This window comes from Panthera leo, chromosome D4 (genome assembly GCF_018350215.1).
Source record: "Panthera leo isolate Ple1 chromosome D4, P.leo_Ple1_pat1.1, whole genome shotgun sequence".
Lineage (NCBI taxonomy): Eukaryota > Metazoa > Chordata > Mammalia > Carnivora > Felidae > Panthera > Panthera leo.
Window position 1 is genome coordinate 2,388,830 of NC_056691.1, and position 22,715 is coordinate 2,411,544.

The 22,715-nt window shown below is 47.1% G+C and overlaps 1 long non-coding RNA gene across 1 annotated transcript in view; it reads right to left on the reverse strand.

Moving 5' to 3' along the window:
• LOC122205536 overlaps positions 1 to 19,689 on the reverse strand; it is a 38,013-nt gene extending 18,324 nt beyond the window's left edge. The window contains exons 1-2 of the long non-coding RNA XR_006196124.1: positions 19,603 to 19,689; positions 16,080 to 16,210 (exon numbers count right to left, since the gene is read on the reverse strand). This is a non-coding gene — a long non-coding RNA (uncharacterized LOC122205536). The remainder of the gene's footprint in view (positions 1 to 16,079; positions 16,211 to 19,602) is intronic.
• Positions 19,690 to 22,715: the final 3,026 nt, after the last annotated feature.

Below are 22,715 nucleotides of genomic sequence, written 5' to 3' on the forward strand. Positions count from 1 at the left end.
ATGCACGCTGAGACCCGGGCCATGGAAACGTCCCAGGAGGACATCTGCAAAGACCTCTGTGTCGACCACTGTGTTCAGATGAGTTGGCTGAGGAAAGCTGTGTTAGCTGAGGTTCTCCAGAGAAACAGAAACAACACTGCGCGTATACGTAAAACGACAGGGGGTGAGGTGAGGAGGGAGAGAGAGAGTGGAAGAGATGTATTTGAGGAATTGGCTGGCAGGTCTAAGATCTGCGGGGCAGCGGCAGGCTGGAGACCCGGGGAAGACTGCTGCAATCTTGAGTCTGAAGGCAGAACTCCCTCTTCCTTGGGGAACTTTAGTCTTTAAGACCTAAAACTGATCAGACGAGGCCCACCCACATTATGGAGGGCCATCTACTTTGAAGTCTGCTAGTTTTATTTATTTATTTATTTAATTTGTTGTTATTATTTTATTTTACAGAGAGAGAGTGTGAGCAGGGGAGAGGGAGAAGAAGGGCAGAAGGAGAAAGAGAGAGAGAGAGAGAGAGAGAGAGAGAATTTCAAGCAGGCTCCATACTCAGCACAGAGTCCTACTCAGGGCTCAATCCCACAACCCTGGGATCATGACCTGAACCAAAATCAAGAGTCAGACACTCGACTGAGCCACCTAGGCTCCCCTGTACCAGAATTAATGCAAAATTTTCCAGGAACTTCTACAGTGTCTTCTTTGGACCCAACTTGTGAGCAGTTGCCATTCAGCACTTAGAATAGAGCACAAAACGACTGCCGTTTGGCTGCCACAAAAGGCACACGGCTTCGGAATGGGAGCCCAGGGGCGCCTGGGGGGCTCAATCAGTTAAGCGTCCGACTTCAGCTCAGGTCATGATCTCACAGTCAGTGAGTTCGAGCCCCACGTTGGGCTCTGTGCTGACAGCTCACAGCCTGGAGCCTGCTTCAGATCCTGTGTCTCCCTCTCTCTCTGCCCCTCCCCTGCTTGCACTCGGTCTCTCTCTCAAAACTAAACATAAAAAAAAAAAAAAAAAAGAATGGGAGCCCAAAGCCCAGGGTGTACTGGGAACCTCCTCAAGGATTACAAAGTGGCTGGTTCAGAGGCCTTGAAGAGAAATCTCCAGAAAGGGGGTGTGAACGAGGCCCACCTGCTGGTGTCTGTGGGGTCTGCAGTCACCTGGGGCCTCTCCTGTCAGGAGCCCAGCGGGTTTTCTCAGAGGCTTCCATTTCTAGCTCCCTTCACAAAGTGCATCTCGAGGCAGCATGATGAGCAGGAAGTGTGGCAAGTGGATGAGAGCTGCTGTGCGCTCCCCGCACCCTCCCCAACCGTGAGCCTGCTCCTTGAGCTCTCCCGGGGGGCTGGGGCCTCTCCTGGCCACGGGATGAGGTGGCCAGCTGGGTGCCAAGGGGACCAGACACCTTGCAAGAGCGCCTCCCCGGAGAGTAGGCTTCTCTGCAGTGACAGAGAAAACAAGAGGACACTAACCTGCTGTCTGTGGCAGTTCCGGTGGCCTTCCCACATCCCCCCGCCCCCCGCCCCCGTCCCCCTCGCTGTGACTAGAGCCCCAGGTGAGGGCTTCCCTCAGCTCCTTAGTGGGTTCGAACCCTACATCAGGCTCTGTGCTGACAGCTCGGAGCCTGAAGCCTGTTTCGGATTCTGTGTCTCCCTCTCTCTGCCCCTTCTCTGCTCACACTCTGTCTCTGTCTATCAAAAAAATAAACATTGAAAAAAAGTTTTTAAAAAATCCATAAGGGGCCCCTGGGTGGCTCATTCGGTTGAGCGTCCAATTTTGGCTCAGGTCATGATCTCATGGTCCGTGGGTTTGACCCCCGCATCGGACTCTGTGCTGACAGCTCAGAGCCTGGAACCTGCTTCGAAATCTGTGTCTCCCCCTCTCTCTGACCCTCCCCCGTTCATGATCTGTCTCTCTCTCACAAAAATAAATAGACATTAAAAAATTTTTTAAAAAGAAATGAATTTCTCTTGTGAAGAAAATTTATTCAACCCACAGAAACTCCTGACTTCAGTTTCATCTTCTTCCATTAAATTCCAGAAAACTTAGTTTGATTTTACTTAAAAATTGCATGCATAATGTTTTTTTTAATGTTTATTTATTATGAGAGAGAGAGAGAAACAGAGAGAGAGAGAGAGAGAGAGAGAGAGAGTGTGAGCAGGGGAGGGGCAGAGAGAGAGGGAGACACAGGATCTGAAGCAGGCTCCAGGCTCCGAGCTGTCAGCACAGAGCCAGACATGGGGCTCGAACTCACGAACCGTGAGATCACGACCTGAGCTGAAATCGGACGCTTAACCGACTGAGCCACCCAGGCGCCCCTACATGTATAATATAATGCCATGTTTGTAATTCTTTCCCCATCCTTTGGTTTACCTTTTGGCACATGTAGAAAGTTACTCTCTAGGTGCTGCCTAGTGTTGCTTTGAGCTGATTGGAGTCAGGATGATATTTACATTCTTTGTTTTTTTTTTTTCTGTATCACTTTTTTAAATAACAAGAATCAGTTATTGTTTGGAAAAAATAATGTTTTAAAAAGCATATTCTCATGGGGCACCTGGGTGGCTCAGTCGGTTGAGCATTTGACTTTGGCTCAGGTCATGATCTCACGGTTCATGAATTCTAGCCCCACGTTGGTCTCTGTGCTGACAGTTGAGACTGGAACCTGCTTTGGATTCTGTGTCTCCCTCTCTCTGTGCCCCTCCCCTGCTCGTGCTCTGTCTCTCAAAAATAACCCTTGAAAAAAAATTAAAAATAAATAAATAAATAAATAAATAAAAAGCATACTCTCAAAAATGTAACAACATGCAAAAACAGGGATCACAAAGCTGTGTATCATGACATTGTATAGGAGAAGGGCTGGGAAAGAGTACCTCAAAAGGTCCCTAGTGATTTGTGAGAATTGAGATTACCGGGTTTTTTTTCCATAGCTTTTTTTGATATGTTAAATATTTAACATTAATATGTATTATTTCTCTGTATTACTCGGGGTTCTCCAGAGAAACAGGGTCAACAGGATATACAAATAGAGATTTATTATAAGGATTTGGCTCATGTGACTCTGGAGGCTGAGAAGTCCCCAGATCTGTGATTGGCACACTGGAGGCCCAGGAGCTGATGGTGCTGGTGCCCATCTGAGTCCACATCTGAAGGCAGAAGACTGTGTCCAGCTGGAAGATGGGCAGAGAGATGGAATTCTCCCTTCCTTGGCCCTGTGCTCTATTCGGGCCTCGGTCGACTAGATGCCCTCAGTGGGGAAGGCACTCTGCCTTATTAGTCTGTTGATTTAAATGTTTATCTCACCCAGAAAATGCCCAGAATCATGTTTAACCAAATATCTGGACACTCCAGTGGAAGTGACAGATAAAATTAACTATCACACTCCTTATAATGAAAAAATAATAATTATTAAGGCCATTGAAGGCAGAGACGCAGGGTGATCTTTCAAAAGGAGCGTCCATTGGCTGCTTACTGGCTCGGTTCTGCACATGGTGCGGGCCTGTGGAGACCTTCCCCAGGACATCAGCAAATACTCTGAATGACCTCGCTCCTTTGTGCTGCACGGAGGGTACTGGGCATCGTAGGTGATGAGGGAGAGAGCTTTGGGCCCGCAGGAGCCACTGCTTTAATGACCGTAGCTCTGTTCACAGCACGTCCTGTGAACCCAGTCCTATGCCCGAATCTCACTCCTCCCCACCACGGCTGCAAGGAGGGCTGTCGTTCTTCTTTACAGACGGGGAAGGTGAAGGGCAGAGAGGCCACGTAACCCATCCAACACCACACAGCAGGCAAAGGACGGGGGATTTGAACCCAAGAGGCAAGTACGGATCAGCTGACCTCTTGCTCCCGGGTTGGCAGCTCCATTCCTCTGTTTCCCTTGGGTGCCAGGTAAGGGCAGGTGGACTTTTTTTTTTTTTTTTTTAATCAGGGCATCTTTATTGCAACACGTATATAATCGCAATGCATTATATATATACTTGAAGGGCTTAAAATCTTACTTCCCAGCTCATTAACATAAAATTGACACTGAAGGCCCAGAAATTTGAGTTTAAGGTGTGACCCGTGGAGGAATGATTTACACATCCTGGGGCCACTGTCTTACGGAAGGGCTGCCTTTAAAGAGTATTCCGGGGGGGCGCCTGGGTGGCTCGGTTGGTTAAATGTCCCACTTTGGCTCAGGTCATGATCTCACAGTTCGTGAGTTCAAGCCCCATGTTGGGCTCTATGCTGATAGCTCAGAGCCTGGAGCCTGCTTCGGATTCTGTGTCTCCCTCTCTCTCTGCCCCTCTCCTGCTCGCATTCTGTCTCTCCCTCTCAAAAAATAAATAAATAAATAAATAAATAAATAAATAAATAAACATTAAAATAAAATAAAATAAAATAAAATAAAATAAAATAAAGAGTATTCCAGGGTGTCTCATCTTCTAGGACACTGCTGAGGAAGGCTATCTTAGGCACAATTCACATTTTTGCACGTTTCCTGAAACCAAATCATTTTATTAGATTTTGTAACACTACTGCTTTCTTTTATACGGGGTCCCTTGGGGATTCCCCATGTTTGGAATTAAATTCAAGCCATCTATCTTTTCTCACCAGATGCCTTGCCATCGGGTCTGGTCTTGGTAATATTTCGAGGACCACAGACACCTGGGTTGAGCGCGACGCATTTTAAACAGTGCAGCAACATGGCTTTCGTTTTCCTGAGACTAGATACTTGTTATTCAGCCAATACAATTCCAGATTCCTAGACAGATGGAAAAGTCAATATTTTTTCTTGAACACATCCTAACTCCTAGACTGCTTCTTCCTGAGTCTGTGTGTGAAGCTGGCCGTACACGCACCTGCAGATGTAGTGGCTGTGCTGTACTTTTTTTTTTTTTTTTTTTTTTTAAAGTGCTGTACTTTTTATGACAACTTGCCTCCTGGAAAGGGCCCACTGTCCTGGTGGAAAACGTGCTTGTGACAAATGTTTTAGTTTTGAATTTTGGTGCTGAGAATTAATGGGTCACAATAAATATATGAGGGGATTCTTTGTGGTTTTTTCCTCAAGGCGAGTTTGCCTTTTGATATTATGAATTACTTAAAACATCAAGCACACACATGGACAAGCGTGTGTGCACACAGGGCAGTAAGAATAGGATGTGTCATCTTCTTCCTTTTTTTAGTGTTTATTTTTAAGAGAGAGAGAGAGAGACAGAGCGCCAGCAGGGCAGGGGCAGAGAGAGAAGGAGACACAGAATCCGAAGCAGGCTCCAGGCTCTGAGCCGTCAGCACAGAGCCTGACATGGGGCTCAAACCCACGAACTGTGAGATCATGACCTGAGCTGAAGTCGTACGCTTCACTGACTGAGCCACCCAGGCACCTCTGTGATATAGAATTTTCAGCATCTTTTCTGCCACAAAAGTACCAACTATTATTTAGTCCAGGAATTGCGGGAAATTTCCTAAAGGCAGAAATTTAACCATTACTGTTTTTAGTTTCTCGGTGGTTACTTCCAAATTCCAAATTATATTGGGGAGCTGGGTGGCTCAGTGGTTAAGTGTCTGACTTAGGCTCAGGTCATAATCTCGCCCTTCATGAGTTCGAGCCTTGTGTCAGGCTCTGTGCTGACAGCTCAGAAGCTGGAACCTGCTTTGGATTCTGAATCTCCCTCTCTCTCTGCCCCTCCCCTGCTTGTGCTCTGTCTCTCTCTCTCTCTCTCTCTTAGAAATGAATAAACATTAAAAAAAATTTTTAAACAAAATTTCAAATTATAAAGTTTCTCCATTTTTCGACCTTGATTTGTTTTGTGATGACCTTCTGTTATGGAAGATGGAGGTTTAGCTAACATGTACTCCTCTCTCCTTCCTCTGCATTATTTTAGGTACATTATCACAGTCAGTGCTCTTATAGGTTCATATTTAGCTTTAAGTGGTTGCTTGAACTTGAATTTCTTATTGGATCAACTTTAGATGGTAGGAATTGCTGAGCCAAGCACGTCTCCAAACCCTGCCTTTCCCTCCATCTTTCTCCCGGCCTTGTGTGTCCCACATTCTTCCAAATAGCATTTATTTTTTTAGTGATAGATTTTTTTGCCCCATTTTTAGCAGCTGGTATGGTTTACATACCATAAAACTCACCCACCTCCAGGGTACAACTCACTGATGTTTATAAATCTATAGCTGTGTAAGATCCACTAGCTCTGTTCCAGAACATTCTCAACATAAGTATGCACTTATTTTTATACTGTCAAAGTAAATGTCATTGAGTTTGGTCCCCTGGCCATATATGGATTTTCTGGGTTTCATCTAGAAGTCAGGTCAATACACCACGTATAGCCATGATTACGACAGTATAGGGACGGGCCCGGTGCAGACTCGTGACTGTTTACTTAATTCACTCAACAATAAATCATTACTGAGAATCCACTTGTGTCAGGTGCTGTTTTAAACACCAGCAACAAGGGGCGCCTGGGTGGCTCAGTCGGTTAGGCGTCCGACTTCAGCTCAGGTCATGATCTCACGGTCCGTGAGTTCGAGCCCCGCGTCGGGCTCTGGGCTGATGGCCCAGAGCCTGGAGCCTGCTTCCGATTCTGTGTCTCCCTCTCTCTCTGCCCCTCCCCTGTTCATGCTCTGTCTCTCTCTGTCTCAAAAATAAATAAACGTTAAAAAAAAATTTTTTTTTAAATAAAAAAATAAACACCAGCAACAAGATGGCGAGCACAGTGCACCTGGTGCCTGCCTGCATGATGCTTAAACTCTGGAAAAGCCATTGACACCATAAAGTACCGACCCACACATATGCATATCCATTAGCTTCCACCAGCGAATGGTGGCTTCAAACCACAACCACCTGATTATCATACATCTGATTACTGCGTCATCTGGACTGGCCATCCAGTCTGGGCCAGCTTGTTTGGTCCCTGTATGTGTGGTCAGTTAGAGGGTAGTGTGGAAGCCGGCTGATGCAGGATGGCCTCCTGACAGGGTCTCTTCCACCACATTCTGTTGGTCAAAGCAGCCATGAGCAAAGGGGGAACGTAGACCACCCCGCTGAAAGGGGGATCCTGGGTAGGAAGATTACCCGACCTGAAGCAGCCATGCTGGGAGAAAACTCAAGCCTCACAGAGAAGCCACGTGCAAGAGCTCCAGGCCTGGGTGAGCCTGCCTTTGGGTCATCCCAGGTTAGGTGCCGGATAAGTTGGGAAAGAAGCCTCTGTCGTTTCGGTCCTCTTAGCTGGGGATTCCAGACTCCAGGGAGCAATCAAACCATCCTGTTGGGGTCTGGCTAAATTCCTGAGTGCAGAATCCAAGGGGCATAATAGAGAGGATGTTGTTTTATCACAGTAAGTTTTGCAGCAATCCATAACTGGTTTGCTCAAGGAGAAAGAGAAAGGAGAAAGATCAAGGAGAAAGATGGGGGAAGTACTGGGTCAAGGAGAAAGATGGGGGAAGTACTGGGGTAACTCACAGAGAAGATGGTGCATGTTTGCAATGTTGTTCCTTTCAGTTAAAATTGTTTCCACGGGATGTCGAGAATGAATGTGAGAAATCAGGAGCCCATACTGTGCTTTGCATTAAGTGACACATGATTTGCATATTATCCGAAGTTGTGAATGGAGTGACTCTGCCCAGCTAGTGCTGAGTGGAAATGGTGGCCATGGAGCAAGTGTGGGGTACGCTGTCCCAGAGCAGTGGGTGTCCAAGGCCACTGGGCCTGGTCTGCCTTGGAGAGGACAATCATACTGGTTTCTAGATCAGAAAGCTCTGAGCTCAGGATAAAGAAAAGAGTCTTTTACGGGAAACTGTAGAACTTGATGTTTTTTTGTTTTTGTTTTTTTTTTCTGGAATATTTATTCTTTGTTTTTCTAAATGAGTAAAGAAAAATTCTAAAGAATATTCATTGGATTTAATTTTGTTCTTTGGAAATCCAGGGATGAGCTTCTAGGGGAATGAAAGGTACATGCCTGAAAGGGCTTTTCTCTTGTTAAAAAATGTGATTAGAGGATTACCCAGAATGCTGTGTTTTGCATTTTCCCTGTGGCTTTCATTACAGCTGCTCCTTCCTCAGCAGGCTCCATAATTATACAAATGTCTTAGCCTTTCAAGTGTTCCATTATTCATTTGTGACTCACCGGGAGCACCTACGGCCTGTTCAGCTGCAGAGCCAGCTTGCTCAGTGCACTGGCTGTACATTCGTTTTTGACTTGGGTCTTTTGTGTTTCCGGGAAAGATGAAGTGGAAGATAGCATTTATGCCGTGGTTCTCCTCGCTTACACATGGGGCCTTATTCTTTATCGCTCACATGCGTGAGCCTCCAGACTGCTCAGTCCTTGGTTCCCTGGTTGCACTGGCTTGCAAATTGTAGACACTCTCACTGAAGCAATCTTGTCTACTTGAAATATCTCATTTACTGTCATTGCTTTGGGGGCAACCATTTCCCAGCCTCTGAGTCTCTTTGCCCACAGCACCACCTACGTCTTCTACTTATTGTATCCTACACGTTTCAGCAAAGCCATCTCAGAATCCTCATTTCCCACCATAAATGTTGCTTAGATAGAACTAAAATAGGTTAGACAGAACTTTTGGCTGTGTGCCCTTGGTGACATGCATAAGCGGCAATGAATAAAAATGATAGATTTTTTGACAAACAGCAGTTAGTAACAACTTTTAAGTGGCGAATTAATCATTGGGTCATTTAATTGTCATGTAGAAGAGTTCAGAAATTGGAATGTCTATGAGGGTAAGCAGACACATGTGTGTGGACGGGCTGGGGTGCATAAGACATCTACAGTTACACAGCATCTCATTAAAGTAAAGAAAACTCTACACATGCAGTTGTACGAAATAGTACAGAGACATCACCCAATTTCCCTGGGGGGTAACATCATCCAAAAGTACAGGACAATGTTAACCAGGACATTGACATTGATAGTCAGGACATAGCGTTTGCATCACCACAAGACCTTCTTGGGTCCTCCCTGTCCTCCCCACCCCATCCCTAACCTGGGCAATCACTCCTCTTCACCAGTCTTTTCTCTGTCTCTATAGTTTTGACATTTTAAGAATGATATATAAATGGAATCATAAGGTATTATTAAAAAGAGAAAACAGGCCCAAAATGGAGTCACCAAATGAAGACTTAATACCTAACATAACAGGTTTCAGCCTCTCCCAGGGGTGTAATCTTTTTTTTTTTTTTTAAGTTTATTTATTTATTTGAGAGAGACAGAGACAACGCAAGTGAGGAAGGGGCAGAGAGAGAGGGGGAAAGAATCCCAAGCAGGGTCCATGCTATCAGCACAGAGACTGACACGGGGCTCGAACTCCCAAAACCATAAGATCATGACCTGGGCCAAAACCAAGAGTTGGAGGCTTAACTGACTGAGCCACCCTGGCAGCCCCCAGGAGTGTAATCTTAACCAGTCAGTCTGGGATTACCTGGTCAGCACTAGTGAGGTCATCTGCCTGATAGACCCTCAGCCTTCCCCCAAAGGAAGGTGGCCTTGCCTAAAACAGTCCACTCTGCTAGTAACTTGTTTGTAAAAGTCTTCCATTTTGTACCCCGTCTGCCATGGATCTCCTTTGTATCTGCTCAATGGGATGCTGGTCAATTCATGAATCACTGAATAAAGCCAATAAGATCTTTAAAATTTACTCAGTTGTCTTTTAACAGTAACCTTTTGGGAATGGATGTTTTCCCGCTCAGAACTCCTTGTAATCTGTTGCATAAATAAATAGTTCTTATGGTTGCTGAGTATAATTTCATGGTATGGACCTCCCAGAGTCTGTGTGACTTGACACCCACCGAAGGACATTTCGTGTGTTTATACTTTTTGGCTGTTATGAATAAAGCTGCTCTGAACATGTACATAAAGAATTCTGTGTGGACATAAACCTGCATTTCTCTGGGATAAATGTCCAAGGGTTTGCTTGCTTGGGTCATGTGGGGATCGTGTGTTTAGTTACGTAAAAGCTCCCACACTTTTCCAGAGAGACTGCATAAATTCACATCCCCCCAGCATATACAAGTGATTCTCTGCATCTTTACCAGCATTTGGTGTCGGTGGTATTTGTCCTTTCAGCCTCTCTGTTAGGTCTGTAGTGATAGCCCACATGGTATTAATTTGCATTTCCCTCATGATGAATGGTGTTGGGCTTATTCGTTGTCTTGCTTTCATCCTCAGGACGTGTCTGCTCGTGTCTTTTCCATTTTCTAATTACACCATGTTTCAACACATGAGACAGAGGAGTGCAGCATGTCCTGGATCCCAGAGAGCCTGCTACATAGATGACCATCTCACAGAAACTAAGAGCCGTGGCAACTTTTCCTGTTGAAGCATTTCACAGTGTCCCAAGGCACTCACTTTAATAATCGCTGACATACAGCCAGCGAGAAAGTAGTTTTCTTTATCAACAGGAGGTGGACTCTGAAATCTGGGGTCAGGATCCCTTGTAGCCAAGAAACAGAAGAAGCATCTGCCCTGGCCAAGATGTCCCCATGTCTCCCGTGCTGTAAATGGGCAGGGAAGCAGCTGGAAGGTGCAAGGGGCAGAGGGAGGAGGGCGGGGAGGGCAGCACCTAGAACCCCAGGTTTCTTCTCTTCCTTCTTGGCACTAAAATTTTCACTTCAATCCACAGTGGCTGCTCAAGCAAGATTTCGCTGGCTTTGGCCCCAAATCTGTAATTTCAGCAAGGGTCCAGGTCATTTGTCTCCTTCTATTTGGGAAATAGTGCCTTCTAGTGCTCCTGTGTGTCACTTACTCGTCTGTCACAGGGCCGATTCCCAGGGAGATGGGCTACCTGGTCTCTTGGCAGTGTGACTTAGTGCCATTTAGCACACGTGCTATGGTCCTCTGTGTCCACGGTTAGTGGCAGCCACCAAGTCCATCAGCCACCTCTTCTGAAGATGCTCTGTTGAACTATTGATGGGCATTCACAGAAGACGGGACCTGTGTGTGTTGTTAGTTGTACACGGCCCATCTGTCCCACAGCATCTAACTTTCTGCTTCCTACTTCCTTTCCAGTGTACACATATTTTATGAGCACAAATTCTCGGCGGGGGGAGGGAGGGACATAATGCAGTCTTTGTTTATTAATACTAGAAATTACAAGTTTCCAAAAAAGTAATTCTAAAATAATTCATGCAAGATATTCCCAAATATCCTAATCAGGAATCCTTCTGCCCTGCACCTTAGGAAAAGAGTCTCAAAAGAAAGAGGAATGGTTTCTCCAAATCCTAACTGGCCAAAAGCACCGATAAAACCCACTTCCCCTGGATTAATGCTATGCTGTGGTCCATTTCGATCAGTTGCAATCATGTCCACTTAGCAAAAATCTCAATAAAATTGTCTATGTCAATTACATGTTAAAACAACAACATTTTGGTATATTGGGTTAAATAGAATACAGTATTAAATAAAAAAATTTTAAGTTTATGTATTTATTTTGAGAGAGAAAAAGTGAGCGGGGGAGGGGAGGAGAGAGGGGGGGGGAGAAAGAAAATCCCAAGCAGGCTCCACGTTGTCAGCGCAGAACCCGATATGGGGCTCAAGCCCACGTGAAATCATGACCTGAGCCGAAATCAAGAGTTGGCTGCTTAACCCACTGAGCCCCCCCCCCCCCCCAGGTGTCTCTACAGTATTAAAACTAAGCCCACCTGTTTCTTTTTAGTTTCATAATGTAGTAACTGGAAAATCTAGAATTACGTCTGTGATTTGTTCCTCTTCTGCTCGATGTGGGGGCGCTCCTCACTTAGCTCTCTGCCAGAGGTCACCTCCGCCTGACTCCTGGGTTTTCCTACCTGCCAGATTTCTGTTCACAGCTCTGGCCTTATACGACTTCATGTTTGTCATTTTTTGTCTCTTCCCCTAAAGTTAAAGCGTGGGAAAGGCAAGGACTGAGACTGGCCTGTGGGCCCCCCACCCCCCAGACGCCCAATGAACATTCGTTGAGTGCATACAACTCTACCAGACAAAGCTGCAGTCAAGTTCATGATCCAAGGCTATATTTGTAAACAGTTGAACAGATAAGCTCTGGAATGCACATTTTGTTTTCCTTCCTTTTTTCAAATCTCATGGTTTCACAGTCCTTCCAAGGCTTGTAGCTCTGACCCAGGCCCTCAGGGCTAATGATCTGCCTAAACCTATCTCCTTTTTTTCCCTTTATTTTTAAATGTTTATTTATTTTTAAGGGGGTGGGAGACAGAACTCGAGCTGGGGAGGGGCAGAGAGAGAGGGAGACACAGAATCCGAAGCGGGTTTCAGGCTCTGAGCTGTCAGCACAGAGCCCAGTGCGGTGCTCGAACCCATGAACCGTGAGATCATGATCTCAGCCCAAGTCTGAGGCTTAACCACCTGAGCTGAAGTCGGATGCTTAACTGACTGAGCCATCCAGGTACCCCTATTTATTTTTATTTTTTAAGTTTTTAATGTTAATTGATTTTTGAAAGAGAGAGAGAGAGAGAGAGAAAGAGAGAGAGAGAATGAATGAGAGGGAGAGGGACAGAGAGAGAGAGAGACACAGAATCCGAAGCAGGCTCCAGGTTCTGAGCTGTCAGCACAGAGCCAGATGCAGGGCTCGAACTCATGAACCATGAGATCATGACCTGAGCTGGAGTCAGACACTTAACTGACTCAGCCACCCAGGTGCCCCCAAACTTAATTTCCTAATAAACTTTCAACTTTACACATTTAGAGTTGAGACATCTGTAGTTTGTCAATTGGGCACATTTTAGGAGAACTAAATGTATAATAAAATCATTTTGAAAGAACCATATCTGGAAGAACTGTTTTGTACCAATGTTGAGTATTAAAAATTCAGTGGGTGGAAATAAAAGCTTTTTAGACAAATACAAGGTGAGGAGAGTTCCAGAAACTATGGTCATTATTTAAAATAAGTTCCTTATTTCTGGTATGATTACTGATCCTGAAGCTTATCTTGATGAACTCACGAATCCATACTTTGTGTATATACTCGCTCAGGCAGAATAGTTTGCAATACTGTTACTGGCGACTTGAAATAAATTAAACTATGATTTAGATAATTTACAATAAAATAAGTGACAGTGTTTTTCAAGGGGAATGAGGGCCTCTGTGTATTACTAAATCCTCCCTCCGGGATATCTAGTTCTGAAGGAGAGGCTTGTGCTGAGGGTGACCCAGAAAACAAAACATGTAGGAACTTTCTTCCTTGGAGAAAACGGTTTCTGATGGAAAATGATATACAGGGAGGATCTTCGGGGTATTGATGGAGGGCTGATTCTGAATTTTCTGTCAATTTCATCAGTGTTAAAGTCTCGGCCCCTCTCTGATGCCAAAGGTGAGTGCAGACAGTGCTCTCCTAGGAACTGGCTCCCTGGTAGGGCCTCTACTCCAGGATGGCATCTATAGTTAAACTCAAGTTAACCAAACTCTCAAGAGACTGATGTATAAACCAAAACGCCAGTTTATTACTGTCCCAGTGAGTAAGGGACAGAAGTTCAGCTCTTCTCTTCAACACATTCTCCCTTCAGTACTGGAAGCCAGTTATTCTTAGGAGACTGTTTTGGGTAGCAAACAAATGCATGTAAGATGCTCGGATGGCATCTTGCCAGGTGGCAAGCAGCCTTAGGACGCAACTCTGAACCAGAAGCTGAGAGCCCTGCCCTGCGGAGGCTGATGCGTACGTCATTCCTGTGCCGGGCCCTCAAGTGCCTGCCGGCAGGACAGCCTCGCTCCGTATGTGGTTGGAACTTGGGCAAGTTCTGACTTTGTTGGCCCTCCGTCTACAGTTCTGGTAGTTATTTCTCGTTGCCTAATCCTGGCTCTTCAGACAGGATGCAACATACATGTGATTTCAGCGTCCCTGAGTGACAATCACCTTTGAGCCCAAGCCATCTGCTTCTCTTCCACGGGATTTATGCCGTTTGGACACACCTGGACATTCCCGAATGCCTACAGCTACGCGGTTACAGGTGATGGGTTAGGGTGGTTACAATGGCACTTTTAGGAGACCTCATCTCTAAGTTGTGTGGACAATTTATCTTACGTAGCTATATCTTTACTTTTTGTATCATGGAAGCTAGCTGTCATCAGGGAATCTGCCAGTTTATTCTCGGTATACTGCTGATCTTTCTGCAGTTGTCTTTTGGGGACATAATAGTATCAGGTTAAAAATAAATCCTCAGAGGGAATGTCTGTATTGAGCCGGGGCTAAATCAGGGAGGGGACAAGAGTGGGCACGGGGAGAAAGAGGAAGCCCATCATGGATGCACCTCACTGTGTGCACCTGGCCGTCGGCACACTTGGTAAAGTAGATCACACACCACGGGAAACGTTTCCGTTCCCATCTGCGGAATGTCCGGGCCTGTTGCAAGTTAAGCTTATGCCCAGAGGGTGGGTCGGGCAGGGTGAAGCTTGCCGGCTTCCTGTGAGACCCGCACATTTCGGATTCCCACCAGCGTCCTTGGCCTGACACTAAAATCTACCTTGGCTTATGGGCTTATTCTGGGGGATCACCTCCGCACCAAGTCTGGGTCTCCTGTCATCGGGACGGTACAATAGGTACCATCATTATTCAGTGGCCCGTTCATGTCTCTGAGGCCAAAAGAATTCAGTATCATTTCAGGTATTCCATCCATCTGCATCATCACGGATGCCCATTGTCTCTCAGGGACCCTTGTAAGAATACAACATCTTCCCTGGTGCTTTCCGTCAGCACCCGCAGGGCACATTTCCTTTCTATTACACTTACAAATTTTTTGAAGTTTATTTCTTTATTTGAGGGAGAGAGAGAGAGAGAGAGAGAGAGAGAGAGAGAGAGCATGTGCGCGCAGGAGCAGGCGAGAGGCAGAGAGAGGGAGAGAAGGAGAGTCCCAAGCAGGCTCTGCACAGTCAGCACAGAGACTAACGTGGGGCTCAAACTCACGAACTGTGAAATCATGTCCTGAGCTGAAATCAAGAGTGGGATGCTTAAGCGACTGAGCCATCCAGGTGCCCCTACACTTACAATTTTTTTTTAATGATTATTTTTTTAATGTACATCCAAGTTAGTTAACATATAGTGTAATAACGGTTTCAGGAACAGAATTTAGTGATTCATCACTAAACACTAAACATCACATACAACACCCAGTGCTCATCCCAACAAGTGTCCTCCTTAGTGCCCATCCCCCCTTTAGCCAATCCCCTCCCCCAGCGTCCCCTCCAGCAACCCTCAGTTTGTTCTCTTACACTTACAATTTTTACTTCAAGTATGCCTCCTATAGGTGGCAAAATGCAGGATTTTTTTTTTTTTTTTAATACTGGCAATGGTTTGCCCTTTCTTCCCTTCTCTTCCTCCTTCCCTCCCTTCCTTCCTTTCTTTCCTCCTCCTTTCTCTCCTTCTTCCTTCCTTCCTTCTGCCCTCCCTCCCTCCTTCTCTCCCTTCCTTCCTTTCTTCCCTCCTTCTTCCTTCCTTCCTTCAGCCCTCCTTCCCTGCCTCCCTCCTTCTTTCACAGCAGAGTTCTGCTGATCTGGACTGGCTCACACAACAGCCTGTCTCCACTCACTGTGACTCTGTGCCACTGATACATCGCTTGCTTTCTGCCCTCCTGGCTTCTTTTGCAGAGTGTGAGCGGGTCACATGGCTCTCGCTGACCCACTGGTGACTTTCTTCAAGGGGTGCGGGGTAAAGAAATGCCGAACTCCCTGCCACGTTCCTGGAGGAAGCCCATGCACTGTTGGAAACCCTTACTGTGACCCGCATCATTTACTTAGACTAGCGGAGGTCAGGAAAGTCTGGTCTGGAGAAGTGCCTGTCAGACCAGTGGTGACGATCGCCTCTGTCTCTAGTTCAGCAGGTGCCACTCTGAGAAGGGAGCACACTCCACTCGGGGCCCTGGGGACACAGCTTTGCCAGGGTGTGCAGCTTTGGCCAGCCAGAAGAAATAGAAAATGCATCGTCTTCACCAAATCACTGCACTTTGACTCATTCCCTCAGCTTGCCTTTGGATCTCCAGTGGCACTACTTTGAAACGGATTCTAGAATGAGTGCGGCATGGAGGATGTCGTCAGGCGCAGATGGGGACCAGGTTGTCTCTGCATCCGTCCCTCACCCCACTCCCTGCCCGGGCCGCTCAGATGCACCCAGAATGCCTTACCTCCAAAATCAGCTCAGAAGGAGCGTATCTTTCTTCCAAATGTCAGCTGGAAGCTTGTGGACACAGCCTGGCTTGGACGAAGACCACTCACAGTGCACGTGAGGGCAAGATTGCTCTTCATTCCGAGCACCCTGGAAAGGGAAACGTGACTTGTCAAAATCAAGCCCCTTGAATTTAATGGCCATAAATTTCAAGTAATTAAGAACCTGACAAAAACAGACAATTATGCTTCAAAATAATTAATTTTATAATTTTTGTTTCCAGGAAATTGACTGCTGTTTGGATATCTCGTGAATTTTGTCACCGTTGAACAAAAATAGCTTCCCTCTGTCAATGCCAGTTAATACCACCCTGTAAGAGAAAATCTCACCACCATCACATGAGTGTTTATGACAAGACATTTTGATAGATTTGCATCACTCTTGTAAAAAATGAGGTGGCAGAAACCAAGCTGTTGTTGGGATTCCATGGAGAACAGAGTCTGAAGGGAGATTTGCCGGTGAGATCTTTTAAGGTACCCTCTGGGGAGACACCTTTTAGGGGAGTGAGGGTAGAGTTGGCTGTGATGCTGGTGCAGCAGCAGCCTCAGTGAGCCCAGTTCTGAGCAGAGATGGCCTTTCTGAGACGACATGCCATGAGGTAAGGGATCTGGGGGTTGCACCTTCCAGGGAGGGGTGGTGGTGACCTCAGATGGGGAAGTGTCCTTTGCAGAGGGCAGTTCCTGAGGAGGGACCTGTCTGGGAGCTGTGGACAGCAGGGAGGTACTCTCAGCAGCTGGGGAGTGATGGCCAGATTGGGCGGTACACCAGCGTCCACCAAAGCAGTTATTAAATTGCTTATTTTCTCTTTTTGAATATGGATAGTCATATGGAAAGGGAAGGCGGGAAACCCTGGGACAAGGAGGTCCACGCAGGGTTCTGGCAGAGCCCATCTTCCCGGTGAGGACTTCTGGGTGGCTCAGTGGGTTAAGCATCTGACTTCGGCCCAAGTCATGATCTCACTGTTCACGGGCTCGAATCCCATGTCAGGCTCCGTGCTGACAGCTCGGAACCTGGAGCCTGCTTTGGATTCTGTGTCTCCCGCTTTCTCTGTTCCTCCCCCACTCACACTCTCAAAATGAATAAACATTAAAAATTTTTTTTTTTACAGAGAAAAATGTTTATTCAGGTCCTTTGCTCATTTTTTAATTGGATTTTTTTCTACTGGGTTGTATGGTTCTTCATATATTTTGTATATTAAATCCTTGTATGATTTGCAACTATTTTCTCCCATTCAATAGGTTGCCTTTTCATTTTGTTGACGGTTTCCTTTGCTGTGCCGAAGATCTGTAGTTTGCTATAATCCCACTCTTTAAAAAATTTTGCTTTTGTTACCTTTGTTTTTGGTGTCATGAAGGAAAAAATTTTAATTAAGAACAAAACAGACACAAACTATGAGAGACTCTTAAAGATAGAGAACAAACTGAGGGTTGATGGGGAGGAAGGAGAGTGGGGGGGGATGGATGGGGGATAGGTACTAAGGAGGGCACTTGTTGAGATGAGCACTGGGTGTTGTATGTAAGTGATGAATCACTGAATTCTACTCCTGAAACCAGTTATCACACTGTTTGTCAACTAAATGGAATTTATTTTTTTTTCTTTTTTTTTTTTCTTTTTTAAATGTTTATTTATTTTTGAGACAGAGAGAGACACAGCATGAGCAGGGAAGGGGCAGAGAGAGAGGGAGACACAGAATGGGAAGCAGGCTCCAGGCTCTGAACTGTCAGCACAGAACCCGACGCGGGGCTTAAACTCACGAACTGTGAGATCATGACCTGAGCCGAAGTCGGACGCTTAACCGACTGAGCCACCCAGGCGCCCCAACTAAATGGAATTTAAATAAAAATTTGAAAAAAAAAAAAAAAAAAAAGAACAAAACAGATTCATTTCAAAAAGTGAATCACTATTAACGTTTGTCTTTTCTCTTTGGGTCAACAGCAAAAATATATTGGTCTTTCAAACCCTTTAATGTGCTGAATAAATCCTATAAAATAACATAATTTAATCAATGCCTCTAATTTTTTTTAATGGTCATCATTTATATTACTTTACACACAAGGAATAACTTTAATTCTAAATTCTTATAATATTCAAGCCCGTTGCTCAATGTACGAATATCTTATAAGAAACTGTATTTCTTACTTTTTCCTAACGCTTAGCTGAAGTGATGTCAGTAAATACTGTTTTCTCTAAACGCGCATGCCCCCCATTAAATTTATGGGAGAACTTTCTAGAAGCTGACATCTGTTACCCCAGACAACACAACCCTGAAGTTGTTGCATCTCCTGTCCCAGGCCCCGCCTCTCTGTTGTCCTGTATCCTTGGCTGGGCTCGCCTCTGGGAGAAATTCCTCCAACACTGACCTTTTAAATTAAGAAAATAATAGGGAGCCAAAGGCTCTGTCTGTGAAGCTTGGGGACTCATGGAAGAGTGGGAGCTCCACGCTCAGGCAGCACAATGGTCAGGTTCACCAAGACTCCGGCGTTGCTCTGAGAATCAGGCCACCTCCTTTCTCTAGAGCAGGGTGGCCACGTGCCCGCCTCCTGCGACCTGGGTGGTGAGCCCATGGACGGGCCTGGAAAGGCCTGGGTGCACAGAGAGCTCATGACCAACCCATCAGGTCACCATTTTTCCGCCCAGGCAGCTCCTGCCATGGCGGAGGGCTGGAGCTACTGATTTTCCTTCTGGAGAAGCCAGAATCCAGACGTTTTTAATGTGAACATCTCTCAAATTTTACACGTTAGAACTATTTACATTTTCTTTGAAAGCATGGTGTGCGCCAAAAAAAAAAGCGTGAGGCTACTTTTGGGCCTCAGGCTTCAACAGACGCGCTCCTGGTAGCCTCTGGTTGGCAGTGTAGTGGACACGGCACAGAAGGAAGGGCTCCCCGCCCGGGCGGCACCACCCACCCGCCAGACGCGGGACAGGCGCGGAACCCTGGTGGGCTGGAAAAATGACAGAGAGGGACACCAGCCGTGGTACTGGGCACACTCCTCACGGGATGGGCTTCTTCACGTGGCTTCAGAGAAACAGGTGATTCAGGCAGAGGAGTGGTTCGTACAACCCCAACCTGTGCAAGTGTAAATCAGGGAAGGTCCGTGAGGCCCCTTCGTCGAACAACTGCTTCCGCGGGCTTGCACAGGCCTCAGAGGTTCCTGTTGCGGGTTCCACGGGGACAGAAGGCAGGCAAGCAGGCGAATGGCCTCCTGTTTGCATGCGTGCAAAGTATTTTCACCATCATTCCCGGGCTCGGGTGACGAAACTTTTACCAACAGAGAGCCTCCCAGACGGGGACGCTCACCGACAGGGACCCTCGCAGAGGGGACCCCTCTCCCCACGTGGGCGTCTGGAGCCTCGAGGGCCCGCCCGGCAACCTCACTTCCGGTCCGGGGCCCGCGGGCGGCCAGGCGCGGGGAATGTCGGGAGGCGGCAAACAAGACTCGGTGAAGAATGGCCTCTCCTCCCCTCGCACCCCCAACACCTACCCTTTCTCAGCGCTTCCACCGATTGGAAACCTCCGAACTGCTCGAAGTGAAACCTGTCACAGTGTCCGACAAAACGTCGGGCTGGGGCCGGCGGCCTTTCGTCCTCATCCTCCCGAGATGTGCCTGCCGGTCAAGCCCACGGCGGGCGCCGCGGAAGCTCCGATTGCCTGTCCGGGCAGCGCTGACGCCGGGCGAGACCACGCTTGGCCCGTCGGGAAACGAGCGCGTTCGTGCTTAACTGCCACCCAAGTGCCTTCAGCTCTTTTACTCCGGAAGGACAGCGCGAAGATCCTCCGATGAGACGAACCCTTGCACGCCGCCTTGCTGTGAAGACTTGTGTTACGTGCACTTGGGGAGCCTCCCTTTACAAGGGCATTCGGCATAACGGGGCACTTGCCACTGAAGCTAACGTATGAGCCCGGCTCTGGGACGCAGTCTGCCAGCTGGGTCGTCCCCCCCCCCCCCCCCCCCCCCCCCGAAGGGCCAGAGCTAGGCAGGAACTCTCCCCTTCACATCACCAAGCAAACCGGTGGGCTGCGGTCCCCTGAGTCCTGTTGGGGAAATCCATTCCAAAGGACCAGTGAGTTTAAATAGCCAAGGAAGTAAACATTCTTATTTTCTTCATCTCTTTACAAGAGTTCGGGTGCTACAATGAATGATTTGCCACTCGAGCCTGTGATTACATTTTTGTGCACCATAAGCTGATGGGGGCATTATGCAAAGGGCATTTTTGTTGCTGGGGCGGGTTTCAAAAGCCAGGCACATAGACTGTACCAGAGTGTTTTAGCAGATACTTTTAATGAGGTTGCATCAACACTAAAACCATCTTCAAAGCCAAGAACAAATCAATGTATAATATGATCCAGATGGTTCTCAGATACAGGCTTCCAAGGACTCTGGGCCTCATACTCCTGTAATAAAAAGAATATAAATTCTACACTTTTTTAAATGTTTATTTTATTTTATTTTTTTTTTAATTTTTTTTTAATGTTTATTTATTTTTGAGACAGAGAGAGACAGAGCATGAACAGGGGAGGGGCAGAGAGAGAGAGAGACACAGAATCCGAAACAGGCTCCAGGCTCTGAGCTGTCAGCACAGAGCCCGACGCGGGGCTCGAACTCACAAGCGCTGAGATCATGACCTGAGCTGAAGTCAGGTGCCTAACCGACCAAGCCACCCAGGCGCCCCTATTTTATTTTATTTTTGACAGAGAGAGAGACAGAGTATGAGCAGGGGAGGGTCAGAGAGAGAGATAGAGAGACACACACAGAATCTGAAACAGGCTCCAGGCTCTGAGCTGTCAGCACAGAGCCCGACGCAGGGCTCGAACTCACAGACTGTGAGATCATAACCTGAGCTGAAGTCTGACGTTCAACCGACTGAGCCACCCAGGCACCCCTAAATTCTACACTTTTTATTGGAAGATTTGAACCTACAGATATAACAAGAGTGGATGATTTCAAGAACTGGTTTAAAAGATTACAGCCTTGGGGCGTCTGGGTGCCTCGGTTGAGTGTCAGACTTCCCCTCAGGTCATGATCTTGGGGTTCATGGGTTCAAGCCCCGCATCCGGCTCTGTGCTGACAGCTCAGAGCCTGGAGCCTGCTTCGGGTTCTTTGTCTCCCTCTCTCTCTCTGCCCCTCCCCGCTCAGACTCTGTCTCTCTTTCTCTCAAAAATAAGCATTAAAAAAATTTTAAAAACACACGGATGGCTTTTTTAAAACGTATGTTGAATAACGTAGACAAATTCGAAAGTATCAAATTGAGCCGAGCAAAGAGGAGCAGGCAAACGCAGCAACCGTAAAGGCTGACCTAATTACTGGGGCTGAACTTAGTTTGTATCCTTCTGGTAAGCATTCAGGCCAGAAGTGTTATAAGCCACACTGTTCTCATTATTACCAAATGACAAAAAACACGTAATTTGCCTCAGAAGAGATGAAGTTGTCGCCATCAATAAATTCGAAAAGTTAGGTGAAGATACAACCGGTCAACTGAACAAATAAATTTTAAAAATTCAACCTGCTGGCCTAGAAATTGGTTGGCTTCTAGACTAAAGTAACCCAAGTGTCATATCAGTGAGCTTACCTTGGCGTCCATGTGTCTGATGGGGACACAGACTCTGGGCTCGGAGGCTCAGAGCACAAGGGGTCTGGGGGCACTCAGGCCTCTGTGCACTGGGGCATATGTGGGACCAGTAACATGTGGTGTAAATTTCCCAGTGAAAACCTCGTTCTTAAATGCTACAGCATGTGGCAGGATTTCCTGATTTTTCAAGGCCGAACAACACTGTGCTGCACGAAGATCCCACATCATCTCCATCCTCTTACCTGTCCATGGACACGAGGTGACTTCCCACCCGGCTCTTGGCTCTCGGGGCTGAGCTCTCTCTTCTCTGCCTTCTGTGGACAGGGCTGCAGCTCAGGCGGGTGTCACTGCTTCTGCACGTCACCGTCACCGTAGCAACAGGTCAGTGAGTGTGCAGAGGAGCTCCGGAACTCAGCATTCCTGAGCCGCCTCCAGCTCCTTCTAGGCCTTTCAGAGCCAGGGCGGCCGGGGCTCAGACGTGTCCCAGGCGTGCCACACCGGCTATGGCACTGGAAACTCTGCTCCGACGCAGGCCACGCTTCTCACTTTGGCGTCTCCAGCATAGGCCCAAACGTGCCCATCGGGACTTTCCAGATTGGGAAACCTGATGGCTTTGCTGCTTCAGCAAAAAGGGAATGTAAATATTTTCTCTTGCATCCTGGGAGGATGAGAAAATAAAGTGTTTGCCACCACCCAGAAGAATGGAAGTGGATTTCATAGGTCATAGAAAGTCTTTTACAATTAGGGAGAATTAGAGTTTCAGTTGGTGCGGTAGAAGGCCCTGAGGGAACCAAGAAGGAAGGAAACATGTTCCTGAAACAGAGGCTTGCATGGCATGGCGGCCTCACCCATCCCGGCCTCGCAAATGTCCCAGGACACCCACAAACCCGAGGGAAGGGAGCCGAGGCTCCGGAGACGCAGTGAGGGGACCGTGTGGAAGCCCACGCTTCCCGCCCCACCCAGAATCAAGCGGGGCCTCCCTGTGGGCAGCACAATGCTCTTGAGGGGGCCCGGCCTCCCCCGAGAC